The 15,806-nt window shown below is 37.9% G+C and overlaps 1 pseudogene; it reads left to right on the top strand.

The window, feature by feature from the left end:
* The first annotated feature begins 11,509 nt into the window (after window positions 1-11,509).
* On the top strand, window positions 11,510-14,868 carry LOC145050123 (putative ion channel SYM8; annotated as a pseudogene).
* Window positions 14,869-15,806: the final 938 nt, after the last annotated feature.

Here is a 15,806-nt window from a genome sequence, read left to right as displayed (position 1 = left end):
GAGAGGTTTCACGTTGACCAAGTGAAGATACTGTTGTGAGGGTTGAAGGTGATTGTCGTGATGGATTGGCTGGGCGCCAACGGAGCCATGATCGATTCTTAGCACCAGTTGGTGAGGGTTCGAACCCCAAGTGGGGGAGACCTGGTTATACATGGTGAGAGGGCCTCGCAGGGGCCAACTCTCTGTTCTGCTGCGAGGGCCATGAGATTTCTACAGCAGGGATGTACGGGATTTCTGGCTTATATCTCAGATACGAGGGTTGAGACCACAACGGATATGCGAAGTCTGCCGGTGGTACATGAGTGACATTTAACTTCAAGAATCTGCATCTAGTTCACCTTGAAGAGCTTCTGGAGGTATAAAGCTTGGACCTTTCCACCCTATTCTTTAGATCTAGCTAGAGTTTTCTAGTTTTGTCCCCTTTGTTGGTTTTGGATCTCCTTTTGTGAGTTGAGAAATTCCAGCGGATGGAAATGTTAAATCTGAGGTCCTTTGGTCCATTTATAACATAAAAATGAAGTCTTGGGGGGTGTTTTGACCTCATGCATGGGTTAAGACCCTTAAAAAGGTCTTAATGGGAGTGTTGGGAACATATGAAACACGCAAAGGCACAAAGTTTCCAAATTTATGCCCTAGGTCGTCTTAATAAGCTTAGATCTAACTTTTGGATGTGAGAAAATCAAGTATTAAGCACTTAATGGAGAAAGTGCTTAATTTGTTAGTACACTAGGCGTAACCAAGGATACGCAGCGTGTACGACCCAGAGACTTAGTATGTTACGCATAGCAGGGTGGTACGCTAAGCGTACGCACAACAGATGGGCTTGGATTCATTTTGGGCCTTTGAACTCTTGGGCCTCAATTGGTCATTGGGCCTGGTCTTATTTTGGGGATGGTGGGTCAGTTTATCTTTTTTGGACCATGGATGTTATGATTGGGCTTTATTGGGCCATAAGGCCTATTAATGATTTTGGACATGGACTTTGGGCCCATTCACATAGGAAGAATATTTGGGCCTTTATGGAAGGACTTGGGGTTTGGGTTTCCCTTTGATCACGTGAATTCCTAACATTGGGTAATTTTATTATTCAGTAAGGGTGGTTACAGACAGTTAGGGGAGCAGCTTTCGTATTCTTCGGACAGAGGTGAGTCTCCTTACCATACTAATGGGTCGAAGGCACCAAGGCCGGCCCATTCTATGTTATGTGGTACACTAGCTATTGTAGAGATATATGGTATGATAGTTAGCTTTATGCTAAGTAGTATGCTATTGATTGTATGTTATTGCATGGAATATCACGGGGGAGCCCGTGGCAGTTGGATATAAGACCATGTGGGGTAGCCTATGGGATTCCCAGGTAAAGACCATGTGGGGTAGCCCATGGCACAATGGTATAAGACCCTAGGGGGAGCCTATGGCATCCTTACAGGTTTATGTATGTGTTATGTACTGTGTAGATACTTCTAAAATATATGATATCTTATTTGATTATGTACGTTATTGCATGAAAGACCCCAGGGGAGCCCGTGGCTGTTGGATATAAGACCATGTGGGGTAGTCCATGACACTCACAGGTAAAGACCATGTAGGGTAGCCCATGGCACGATGGTGTAAGAACCTAGGGGGAGCCCACGATATCCTTACAGGTTTATGTATGCATGGCTTATGTGATATATGTAGTTTTTATAGCTAATATTATATGTGATATGTGGATTGTGTGCGTTGTATGCTCGAGGGAACTCACTAAGCATTAGCTTACAGGTTGTGGATTTGTTTCAGGTACTTCAGATCCCAAGGGTAAGCTAAAGGCGAGATCGCACGACGTGCACTCTCTCTCAGGCGTTTTTATGGGCCACTCTCATGTTTGGAATAAAAGTTGTATTTGACTTGTGTTTTGAATACAAATTTTAATTGGATTGCTTAATTTATGGAAATGTGTTTGATTATTCAAAAATGAAAATTTTCTTTGAAAATTTGGGTTTGTTACAAAGGCAATCATCTAACTACAACTCCTACTTAGTGGGACGACATTGTGGCCTTTGACACACTCCACTAGAAGGTAACTCACCTAAATGTCGTGCAGTAACTGAACTGTCCTCGGCACTAGGAGCAACTCCTCTCAAACTCCTACACATGATGACCTCCCTTAATTACCATTCCCTACTCGTAACCCTTTCAATGGTCAACTCAGGTCAAGGTCAAAGTCAAGGTCAACACCTTGGTTAAAGTCAATTTTTGGTCAAAGTCAACACCTGGTTGACGCAACTCGTTGAGTTCCATAATCCACAAAATGCTAGAACTTCGATCCTACTCGTCGAGTCTTTCAAGAACCCGTCGAGTTCTCCTTCATATAGAATCGGGACCCTTTGCTCGTGACTCGCCAAGTTCATCCTTGACTCGTCGAGTTATTCTCAATATCAGTATATACATTGCCTTGAACTCGCCGAGTTCATCCTTGAATTCATCGATCTCTTTGATCTTCCAGTCCACATTCACGTCCATGTTGTTGAGTCCTCTTCTAGACTTAACCAGATTGCGCTGACATAGAAAAGGTTGGGGATCCATGACCCGACTCACTGAGTCCTATGAACGACTCGTCGAGTCCCCCAAATTCCAAGTCTATCCAGTCAATTTTAGTTGGGCTTAATGCATCCAGAACATAGATATGACCTCCTAGGATCGATATAGCATGTAAAGTTACAAACTTTACGTGCATGCATGGGTTAAGTAGTCCATAAGGTCCTAAAAAGTGTTCCATAAGATCCATGGGACTCCCATGGACATAAAGTTGGCACCTTTATGCCATGGAGTCCCTCTAAGACTCTGGATCCGAAGTCCTAACACCAAAACAATCTTGCATCCATGAATGGTTCCATAATGAGCTCCAAATTGCTCTAAACTACCCTATGGAGAGATCTAATGAATGAATGAACAAGGTATAGACCTTTTACCTCAAATGAGCAGGGAATGTGACAAAATCTCTGGATCTACTTGATTACTCTTGATCTCCCAAGCTTCCTTTTTCTTCTTAAGCTTCAAAAACAAACAAGATGGCTCAAAAGGTCAAGAACACTCACAAACTGATTAGGGTTTTGAGAATAGGATCTGAGGGTGATGGAGGCTGGAGTGGAGGCTATATAAGTTGTTTAAACAGGGTGCAAACCCTAAGATTTAGGATTTCATCCAGATAGATGTACTCGTCGAGTCGGGGCTTCCAACTCGGCGAGTAGACACTTCCACCCGCGTCTAAGATTCGCATCTACTCAACGAGTTGGGAACCAGGCATTACAACTCTCGCCCACTTATTTTAGACTTCCTCCTCAATGTCTGGTGCTGCATCTGGAAAAAGCTTGGGGTAGTGCTCTGTAACGCCCGTAGATCCGGGCTAATCAATTTAGAGACGATAAGCATCAAAAATGAGTTTTTTATGGAAGATTATTTATAGGGATTAATCTTAACCAAGTTATAGTATATGTTACAAGGGTTCCGTACATATAAAGAACGCCGAAATCCGAGTTATAACGAAGAAGTTATGGCTCGTCGAAGTTTCGCGACGAGATCGGCACGGCACCGGGAAACATAAAAAGTGACTTTACGATAAAGTGCTTTTTAGCCTTAGCGATCTAAACGAAAGTGGTAGTGTTCGTTAAACCGAGAGCATCCATAAAAAGAACGCCAAAGTCTGACTTCGTATAAGGAAGTTATGATTTTTCTATGTTTCGGAATAGCAGTAGGCAGCTAAAAACTCGAAATAAAGATCGAGTTATATTTAGCTGACACAACCTAAATGAGAATCGAAGCTCTCATCAATAGTAGTACAACGGTAAAAAGTCTGACGAAAATGGACGTCGGATGAAGAAGTTATGAATTTTTAACGGATTTTCCTGTCTCGGTCTATTCAAAATAATAATATTAAAAATAAAGTCAGAATTAGCCCACAAAGTCTAAACAAAAGTTGTAGAATATATTCACGCCTACGTGTGCATATAAAGAACGTCAAAAATGGAGCGCATATGCGAAAGTTATGGATTTTAGAAGTTTGGGCACAAAATCCGAGGAATTTCGCATGCATGGTTCGAAATTCGCCACGTACGAGCCTCGCATGCATGACGCGTGTCGGATTGTGACACGACCTAAGGGAGGTCCAACCGAAGTCTTCTTGGTGTCGCATACGTGACGTGTCCGAAGCGAGCCACGTCTCGCCTACGAGCTTCTGAGGCGCCTTCTACACCTTGCCTCCGTGTCTCGCCCTCGCACAAACCATATGTCCCCCTCGCATGTGAGCCACGTGCCCCCCTTGGATCCGAAGCCTTCCCTATAAATAGTGTATGTGAGATTTCCCATCTAGAATTGGATATTTGGCATTTTTAACCCCTAAATCAATATTTTAGCTATTTCTACTCCCCCCGAAGCCTCAGAATCATTTTCAACACTCGAAACACGTCCCGAGTTGCCCAAAGACCTGGAAAAAATTATCTTTTTAGTTTTGAAGCTCCAACCTCGCAGAACCCGATTTTCAATAAAACATCCCGGTTTTATTGGAAACGATCATTTTTGGAAACGAAGTGTTGCCTGATTATCATCTTATCAGGTGAGTGTGTAGTCACTTTCATTTTACACATAAATATGAAGTATTTTATATAAAATACGTGCTATGTGTATATATATTGTTTTTTTATTTGAAATGATTATTGAATGAATGTTTTATACAAGTATTAAAATGATTTAAACTGTATATATATTTTATCTACAACTATGTTGGGTATAACATGGGTAGGTGAAATAAGTTGATGTGTGATAAAATGATGAGATAAACGATGAGCGATGAAATATGAGTGATGATATATATATGAGTGGTAAAATATAGTGAGAAGCGATGGGCCAAGCGATGGCCCCGTCATCTAGTAGAGTATGGATGACAACCATGGACTATTCTAGACGGTCCATGGAACACTGGCAGGTTCGCAACCTGTAGGTGTGTGAACTATATGCTCATCAGATGTACTCTAAAAACCCATTGAATGTATTGCAGGTGGATTCCTATGAATAATATTGTCGATAAATTAGAGCTATGGACTTAGCACATGTTGTATAAACCCTGGCGACGATGTGACTTTGTGCCTATTGCTTAGGATGAATCCTTAGGAATGAGTGATAAGATGAATCTTTTCTTAGGGTAGATCCTTAAGAATAAAGAATAAAATGGGGATGGGTAATTGGGTTAACTATTTGATGATTAAACTTAATAATTACATTATTGTGGGTTGAAAACCCTTTATGCTCACCAGGCTCCCAAGCCTGACCCACTCAGTTTATTTGTATCACAAATATCGATACAAAGATGCTTTACACTGAGAGATTAAAGGAGATGTAAATCACTAGTGTAAATGAATGTAAGTTCTGTTTATGCTTATGCTTCTGTATTAATGATGACATTCCAAGTTTTTTTTTAAATGAATAAAATACATTTCTTCCTAAATGCCATGATAATATATTTATCATATTTTCTGGGGACAAATTCCTCAACATCTTTTAGAAAATAACTCTAATTTTATTTTAAAAAGCATAAACTAAATCTGTCTTTTCTGGCGGTGAAATTGGGGATGTCACATGCTCCCTCATCTCGTCCTCCGGCTCCCAAGTCCATTATGAGCCCTTGCAGTTGTGTCATTGGACCATCACCATCTCATCTCTCTTGTTCCTCAGATCCTTCGACTTCCTATCGAGTATGGCTACTGGCTGCTCAATGTAGTTTAGGCTGTCATCCACCTGCGTATCCTCTATAGGCACCATTGCAGTGTTGTCTACCAGGAACTTCTGCATCTGGGAGACGTGAAAGGTACTGTGAATCTGGCTAAGCTCGGCTGGCAGATCCAGCCATTACACCACCTTGCCAACCCGGGATGCAACCCTAAAGGGACCGATTTACCTGGGGCCCAACTTGCCCCGCTTCCTGAACCGAATGACACCTTTCGAAGGTGATACCTTCATGAGGACAATATCCTCGACCTGGAACTCCAAGTCTGAACGGCGCCTATCGGCATAAATTTTCTGTCGACTCTGAGCAGTCTGAATCCTGCTCCGAACCTACTGGATCCTCTCCTTCATCTTGAGTACCACTTCGGTACTCCCCATGACCCTCTTCCCAAACTCAACCTAGCATATCGGGGTTCTGCACTTCCTCCCGTATAACATCTTGAAAGGAGGACGATCAATACTCGCGTGGTAGCTATTATTGTAGGAAAACTCTGCCAAGGGAAGGTAGGTATCCCAACTACCATTGAAGTCTGAAACACATGCCCGCAACATATCCTCCATAGTCTGGATGGTCCGCTCGCTCTGGCCATCCGTCTACAGGTGAAAAGCAGTGCTGAAGTGCAGGCGAGTACCCAACTCGTCGTGAAACTTCCTCCAGAATCTAGAAGTGAACCGCATATCCTTGTCAGAGATCACAGAGACTAGCACTCCGTGTCGTGACCTCTCGAATGTAGATGTCGGCCAGCTTCTCGACCGAAATGCTCTCCTAGATGGGAATGAAATGGGCGCTCTTGGTAAATCAATCCATGATGAACCAAATCAATTCCACTCCCCATGCGGTACTACGAAGCTTCGTGATAAAATCCATAGTAATATCTTCCCATTTCCACATAGGGATATCCAACATATGTGTCTTTCCGTGAGGCCTTTGGTGCTCGGCCTTGACCTTCCTACAGGTCAGGCATCTCTCAACGTACCAGGCTACATCCTGCTTCATGCAGGGCCACCAATAATCAGGACAAAGATCTCTGTACATCTTCGTTGCCCCGAGATTGTCACACCCCCAAGCCGGAACGATAGAAACGTTCAGGGGTGGAGGACAACATGTACAGTATCACAATAATTGTATAATAGGAATCAAATCAAACACAACCATTACATTGATAAGGTAAAGTATTTACATCTATTCAATACATAGTTTGTATGACATCAAAATGTATAACAAAAGTATAAAAGGTGAGACTCTAAAAGCTCCGTCTTCTCAAAATCTGCGGGTGTACCTGTCTTATCGGTTCCCTGAGAATACAAGTGATTTTGAAAGTGTATCAACATTTAAGTTGGTAAGTTCATAAGTATGTTGTAGTGCTGCAAAACTTGTCTTTGTACTTTGAAAATACTAGCCTGTTTCTCAAGAAAATCCAATATTTTATATAGTGATTTTAATGTAGTCATGTATGTTCCTTGTAAATGTATACTGTATTAGTGTACATAGTATGGGAAAACAGTGTATTATATCTGTATTTGTATGTAAACCTTTGTATGTAATAGCATTTATATAAGAACCTTATTATGAATGTCTGTTATTCACCAGCTGTAGTGTAAAGTAGTGTACCATAGTAGTGTTTGCATGAAAACCTTGTATGAATGCCTTGTTACTACCAGTTGTAGTGTAAATAGTGTACTGTAGTTTTATTAATTTAAATAAAACCATTGGAGTAGTGTTAATCCCGTAAACAAATGTTTTAGTTTATACTGTTGTGAGTTTCATATAACCATGCTTTATATAACCGGCCTAGTGACCTCTAAGATGTTCTTCAAGCGTCTGAAAGTTATGACATTTGTCACCCCAGGCCTACCGGCCTAACTGTAGCTAACCGTTAAGGTGTGGGATTGTCAGTCCCGTATAGACTTATACACAAATCTCACGCTCTCCCTCCAGGAGACTCTAGTTATACTGTATAGGATTTAGTTCCGTATCTTGGTGGATACTAGTGAATTGTCACCTCACAACCCTGTATTAACTAGTTTACGTGTAGTGTTGTAGTGTTGTAGTGTTCTCTTCTATAGAAACTGTGTGTATTGTCTAGTATTAATGTGCTTTGTAGTGTAAACTAATTATACTTAAATAATTATTTTTATAACATATACTTGTATAAATGTATTAGAGTAGTGTTTCCCAAACTATACCTATTATAGCTTTGATTGTACGTTCTTGTCTCGTGTGTAGTACTTAGTAAACTAATGTAGCGAATCTCAAACTAAACCATTTATAGTTTAACTGTGATGTTCCGTAGTGAAATGAAAACATTTGCAATTTAATTGTATGAAAGCAAATACTCTTATGCTCAACATATTACAAAAGAGTTATAAATATATATATATATATATATATATATATATATATATATATATATATATATAATATTTTTATGAAGTGTAGCGAAAGCTCGTTTGGAAACAATTGCAAAGGTTTTTAAACTATTTAAAAATGTTTGAATAAACACAAAAGTCCATGTGTTTTGCTTGTATCCCCCCCCCTAAAAATATTAAAAGCGTTGAAAATGTAGGGGTATGAATTCCCCTCAAATGTGCGTTAACTTGAATTAGCAACTTAAAGAGACGATCCCTGGGTAAGCGTACGCGCGAATAATGTTATCCTAAAAATAATTATATTCAACATTGTATTTAAATTAAATATGTATTATTTTAAATAATGAGTTGAATTATAAATTATTTATGCAAGGGATACTTACAAATTTAATTGGAATTATTTGGAATGTTGTAGATTGATTTTTGGTTGGAAAATGGGTTCACGATTGGATCTTGAAAAATTATGAAGATTTGAAGATTGCTTGAAGAGTTGAATGTGGGTTTGAATGTTATTTATGGGGAATATCGAGGTTGTAGAAATCGCTTGACGGTAGCTCGATGGTCGACTGGGGTTAAGGGATTAATCGATCGGTCTAGACGGGGATTAATCGGGGACCATTATTTACTAATAAAAAATTAAATATATACTAAGCAAATAACCATAAAAAAGTCATAACTAGTATTTAAACATTTAAGTCATAATCCCTCATATTACAAGTCCAAAATAAGTTTAATAATAATTGAAACACACATTTTCATATATTTAAATGTCGATATTAATTTAATGTTAAAGTTCTTCCACTATTTGAACTCCATCCGACTCATAATCATCTTATCCAAACACTTGCTCATCATTGTCAGATTCAAAGTCTTCATCAAAAAGTTCTTTTGGTGTTGAACTTTTATGGGGTACTTGATTATTATAATCCCAAGAGCTTCATCAGTTGCTTCCATAACTGATTCGGGGTCAACTTCATCTCCATCACTGTCATCTCCATCTATCATCCATTCTTGAGTTGCATGAGAATCATTTGCTAAAAGCACTTCCAAAGTCCTATCTTTTCTCTTTTTATTTTTTTCCATTAGATTAGCATTGAATTGAACATGAACAAGATTGTTCAATCTATTTGTCTCCAATCTATTATGTTTCTTTGTATGTACCTATAAAAGTTCATATAACAAAAGGTTAAAAACGTTCTTGATATTAAAGATTACAACTTTATAACTAACCGCTTCAAATGTGCTCCAATTCATTTCACAACCCGATGAACTACTAGTTAAAGAAAGAATCATCATTGCAATAATTTTAAAGCAAAAACACATTATTAAATTGAAAGATATAAAATTATATTATTTTATAAATTACTAAAATAAACATAAAGCATGTTACTCGGATCAAAGTCGACATTGTTCACCATACAACCTTTAATTGCAAGATCCGCTCCAAATCTATCAAAATTTCTTTGTATTTTGGCAAATCTATCATCATGATTTGTCTTTGCATCTCAAAATCTCCACAAAGTAATGTATCAAAAAATTCAAGAATCTCATCCATTACGTCGGGATCATGTTGGAGTTGGGAATCCTTATAATGATAATAAGGATTCAAAAGATAAGTCATCAAATGTAATTTTGAATCTAGCCTACCTTTCATCTTGTGGTTTATGATATCTACAATAGGCTTGTAAGATTTCTCGTTGCCACCTAAAGCTTTCATAATTTCTTCTTTTGCTACTTTAAGCTCCCCATAAACAAAACCCATTGGGGCTTCCGATCCGCGTCAACCATTCGAAGGACTTTCACCAAAGGGGAAAACACGTTTAAACATTGTGTCACACCGGCCCAAAGTTGAAGACTTGTCACTGTTCCATATGAGGCTCTTCCTTTAGGTGATCCGGAAAATTTGCATTCCTCCCACTTGTTACTATATAACATATTTTTTAGTTGCTCCTTCTTTTCGGATAAACTTTGTAATGTTAGAAAGGCGGGAGCAAATCTCGTGACTCCCGATTGAATAATTTCCCTTATCTTGGAGTGGTTTCTCATCATAGCCAAGGTTTTGTGGTGACCATAAATGAAGATGGTTAATTTATTTGCTTGATCTAAGACTCTCTTAAACCTTGGAAGTCCACCGATACCTTGAAAAAAAATTATATAACAAATTAAGGAAATATAGTATAAAATAAGACAGGTAAAAAACTAAAATAGTAAATAATGTAATAAAAAAAATATAAATACCTTTGAGCATAGGTTAATTGTGTGTGTCGCACATGATGTCCAAAAAATAGTTGGTCTTTTCTCTTGTAGTAACTTTGCAGCTCCCATGTTATTCGTGGCATTATTGGTCACAACTTGAACAACATGATCGGGAACAACTTGTTGAATGCAAGATTCCACATAATCATATATGTATTGGCTTGTATGTGATTCATTGGAACATCCTTTTGATGATATAAAAATGGTACCCATTCTTGAATTTACACATAAATTCATAATGCTCCTTCTCTTTCTATCAGACCAAGCATCTGTCATGATCGAGCATCCAATCTCTTTCCATTCTTCTTAGTTTTTTTCAACAAACTTTTTGTTCATTCAACCTCATGCTTTAGAAGTGGGTCACTTAAAGAATACCTAGCAGGAGGTAGGAGCCCTGTTCCAAATTGGCCAACAACCTCCAACATCATTTTGAAGCTATCATCTTCCCATGCATGAAAAGGATTTGTAGTTTTATATGCCCACCTAATAATGAATTTATGACACACTAAAATTCTTTATTTTCGAAAAACATCATTAAGATAAACTTTTTTTCCCTTTCCCTTCATAATTTTAGGGTTTATTTTGTTTGCATACCCATCCATGGGGCCTATATCTTGGTGCTTTCAACCCTAAAGAATCTTCTATTTCATTCATTTCAACACTATCATTTAACACTTGTATTGCCTCCGATCTTAAGGCCTTATCATGTTCGTGTTTGGCTTTCTTTTTTTATCATCCCTTCATTAATAAAATTCCGCATTATCAATTGATCATCTTTTGTAGAGTTTGGACATCGACTTACATTTTCCGGCACGTGACCAATATGTTGTTTCAATCTAGTAACCCCCACCCCCCCCCCCCCAGTAAACACTTTTCCACACAAGTACATTTCATTGTATCCATCTTGTTTTTATCTAGGAAAAAACCATATTCCCAACCTATATCATCTGAGTTCCGTTTATGAGCACCGCTCATGGTTGATCCCACCGATGGTGAAGTTGAATTTTTGGATGTCATGATTGGAAACTATTATATACACCAGAAAAATACATCAAAAATGCACCAGAAATCATACCATCATAACATATATCACTACCAGAAAATAGCCTTTTATGATGCGCAATTAATGACACACACTGATAGAGGACGTGCATTTGTGCGTGCCCCAAAAATTAATGTCAGTTTTCCAAAATTTGAAGGAGAGAGGACCCGCATTTTTGCGTGCCCTAAAATCAATGTTAGAAAAAAAATACGGAGGACACCTATCAAAAAATGTGCGTCGTGTAACAATGTTGCTTTATATTTTTTTTAAGGAAACACGCGTTTTTTAGGGGGAAAAATGAAATCCAAAAAATTAACCCCTCGCCTATTCATCCCAAAAATTCCCCGCCTCTTCGAATTAGGGCATTCGTCTTCATCCACAGCTTCCTCAATTCCTCGATCCATCACCTCCACCAAAAACCTAATTCTTAGTTCCAACAACTTCTTACACTCTTAATTCGACCCTAATGAGCTGAGGATTTAGGGTTCTTACCTCCCAGTTATCAATTTGAGCCGATGATTTAGGGTTCCTAAATCCGACCCTAATTTTTTCTCACTCTCGTATTTCCATCTCATCCCTCTCCTTCTTCTCCTTCTATAATCCTCTAGAAATGAAACCTAATAGAATTATGAGGCTGTCAATCCTTTTGAAGCAGCCGTCTTCCTCTACCTCTGCACTCTCTATCCCTTCCATTTGGAAGCCGTAATCGCCACCACCAGCATCAACTATCTAATTGCCCTTATTGTCTCTTTATTCTGTTATCCCATATCTTCCCTTCCTAAGACGCCTTCGTCTCCACCGTACATCCACTTCCACCGCCTCCAAACCTCACAGATTCAACTCTCCCTCTCAATCTCTCTTAAATCTTAATCATTCTAGGTTTTCGAGAAAAGCTTTTTTCTATAATCGGAGTTAAGATGTACGCCATAGATCTATACATAGATCATAAAATTATGGATAAATTAGAAACATGGAAAGGATGAACATGGAAATCTTTTTTCGAGAAAAGCTTTTTTCTATAATCGGAGGAAACAACCACCTGTTTCGTCTCCTTCTCCTTCTCTGGTTCGAAGCGCTTCGATGCCTAAGAGTTTGGCTACCACAAGGGGGAAACGAAATGCAATCAGCTACTGCGAGTGCGAGTACATCACATTCACCAGCGCCGGGGTCAAATTCTAAATCGGAGAGAATCGTTCCGCCAGTGCTCGCTCAAGCTCCAGTTTCTAATTTGACTTCTTCGTCTTCCCCGAGTTCATCTTCTCCTGCTCGCAAAAACGCCAGGATCAGGAGTTCCTTGATACGTAACCTGGTGAATTATTCTTCTCTATTAGAATTTATATGTATACAGTCCTAATCTGAGCGGGTATATAAAACTAAACTGTGTTCCATTTCCTAATTTCCCATTGAAAATCCAAATTTGTCTGTGTGAGTTAAATGTACTGAACTTATCACTTGAATCTTGTTTATAAGTCTGTAATGTCATGTTGTTATTCTGCATGGAGCCCTCAGAACATCTATCTCGCATTTTAATGTTTAGTGTTTGATGATGCCATGTTTATTTCTTAATGCAGCTTCCACTTTTATGTGTAGTGTTTGCATCTTATGCAATAACATTAAGGAATGAAGTCAGAAAGCTTCAAGTATCAAGTCCTTTGACTCTGTACTCTTGCAAACAGATGATTTTGTTAAAGCCTGTTTATTCTCCATACAGGAAGAGAATTATGATCTTCATAGAACTTGTTTGAATAAAGACATTCCTCATGATGAAATCATGGAGATTTTCAAACATGAAAGTGACACTGACAGACGAAACATTGCTCTCTACACTGTTTTGTTTACTCTTGTGACACTTTTTGTATTATACAAATATCTTGATGATCTTCCTAAAATCAAGAACATCTCAAAACGTTCAAATAACAACAAAGAAGAGGTTCCATTAAAGAAAAGAATTGCATACATGTTGGATGTATGCTTCTCTATCTACCCTTACGCAAAACTACATGCTCTTCTCTTTGCAACCATCTTTCTCATTGCATTTGGTGGTTTAGCACTTTATGCTGTACGTGATGGTAGTCTTGCAGAAGCCCTTTGGCTTTCTTGGACATTTGTGGCAAATTCAGGGAATCATGCAAATAGAGTTGGCACTGGATCAAGAATTGTTTCAGTCTCCATAAGTTCAGGAGGGATGTTGATATTTGCAATGATGCTAGGGCTTGTTTCAGATACTATCTCCGAGAAAGTAGATTCATTATGAAAAGGGAAAAATGAAGTCATTGAAAGCAACCACATACTTGTTCTTGGATGGAGTGACAAATTGGTAATAAGTCTTGGTATTTAATTACTTTATGCACAAAGGTCAAAAGAAGATAATGTTTTGGTCAACTAGAGGGTTCACTTTTGAAGCAGCTGGCAATAGCAAACAAGAGCATTGGTGGTGGTGTGGTGGTTGTCCTGGCGGAAAGAGACAAGGAGGCCATGGAGATGGATATAGCAAAACTTGAGTTCAGCTTCATGGGCACTTCAGTTATATGCAGAAGTGGTAGTCCTCTTATACTTGCTGACTTGAAAAAGGTAAAATTGAAATATTTTTTCCTTTTTCCTTTTTTTTCGCACCTTTGGCATACACACTTCTGCAAAAAGTGTTATTCTTCCAACAATCTTTAAGCTGACCCACACTGTCTTTTCCCATGAAGGGGATGTCAGATGTAAATCAGGTACACTGGGGCCCACCATATTCTTCAAATCTTTCTTGTTAATTTCTTTTGATATTCTTAGGTTTTGGTTTCAAAAGCACGAGCTATAATAGTACTTGCAGCAGATGAAAATGCATATCAAGTATGTCTTACTTCTTAAAAATTTAACTTGTTTGTGCTTTGTAGGTGATAACAGCATTGTTAAATCATCTGACTAGAGGTTATACGCCTTGTATTGTTGATAACAAGGTGAAGATCCCATAACAATATTTTCAAGGAAAAGAGGATAAGAATAAAAATAAATAAAAAACGAAAGAAAGAGGTTGTGGAATTATGTTTTGTAGTGCAGGTGAGTCAGTATACAACAGAAGGGCTTGAAAGAGCTTTGTGGTTGATTCTAAGTTTTAACCTAACTTGACAGTTGGATTCTCAAGACTGATTACTTATCAGCAAGTAACGTGGCAGGAAGATGAAGAAATGTTGATATGTGGGAATGAAAGTGGTTCTATTGGATGTGGTGTTGTGATGGGCTCACAGAGACTGCAGCTTTGGGGGAGAGGTTTGTGTTAGGCACTGGTATTTTTATTTTATATTTTTTAAATTCTTTATTTTTAATGAATTTAAGTATAATTTTGGTTGTTGTAGATTGTTCCTGCAATGACTGAGCTTCTTGTTGCTCATTTTATATGGTTGGATTATGATAATCCAGCTAAGCCTATTTATCTTTACATTAATTCATCCGGAACATAGGTGGCTTTTTTTTTTCTTTTTTTTCTTTTTTTTTCTTTTAAGGTTAAATTACTAAATACAAGAAATAAGTCAATAAAGATTTTGATTTTTTTTTTCTTTTGTAGAATGAGAATGGAGACAGTGCGGTCTGAAACAGAAGCATATGCCATTGTTAACATCATGGCTGTAAGAAATCAAAATCATTCATTTTTATCTTTTTTAGTTTATTTACTAATATGATTTATTAATTTCCGAAATTGCCCTCAAGTACTGCAAGTCAGAGGTGTATGTAGTCAACTGTGGGATGGCATTTGGTCAATTATCATTCCTCTTATATGCTCTCAACAATGGCTGCATTTAAGAAATAACAACATACTTTCATCAACTTATTTACAATATCATTATATTTTTGTTTTCTTAAATTCTCCCTATTACAAAGTTATAGGCATGCCATTAAAATATAAAGCAACTTTCTCTATGATGCCTGAGTAAATATTCATGTGATTGATTAGTTAACATTTATATTTATTTCTTTTCTTGTATTAGGTACAAAGTACAATTTGGATTATAAATCTCCTAATATCTCAGGACAAAACTTCAAGTCTGGAGAAGATATGGTTGTGATGTTGAAGAAGGCAAACATATTTTTGAACCCTTTGAGATTTATCCATTTGTCTACTATTGGAATGATTATTTGTATGACATTAACTTGTGTGCAATGGATTGTATTTTATGTATATGGTATTTTATTTTCTATTATGAGACATTAAATGCAAATTTAATTTGAAAATTAGTAAAACTATAAATAATTTTTTTAAAAAAATAAAAATAAAAATTACGATACGCAAAAAAGTGTGTCATCTTCATTTATGACATGACCTTTCTTGACAGCGGATTTAATGATACGCATTGCGTGTCATAAATGCACGTCGTCTATAGACGACGCGCAAAAACGCGTC

Source organism: Lactuca serriola, chromosome 5 (genome assembly GCF_051521515.1).
Source record: "Lactuca serriola cultivar US96UC23 chromosome 5, Lser_US96UC23_V15, whole genome shotgun sequence".
In the NCBI taxonomy this organism is placed as follows: Eukaryota; Viridiplantae; Streptophyta; class Magnoliopsida; order Asterales; family Asteraceae; genus Lactuca; species Lactuca serriola.
The sequence above is the reverse complement of the archived record's forward strand: the minus strand, read 5'-3'. Positions and strand labels throughout refer to the sequence as shown.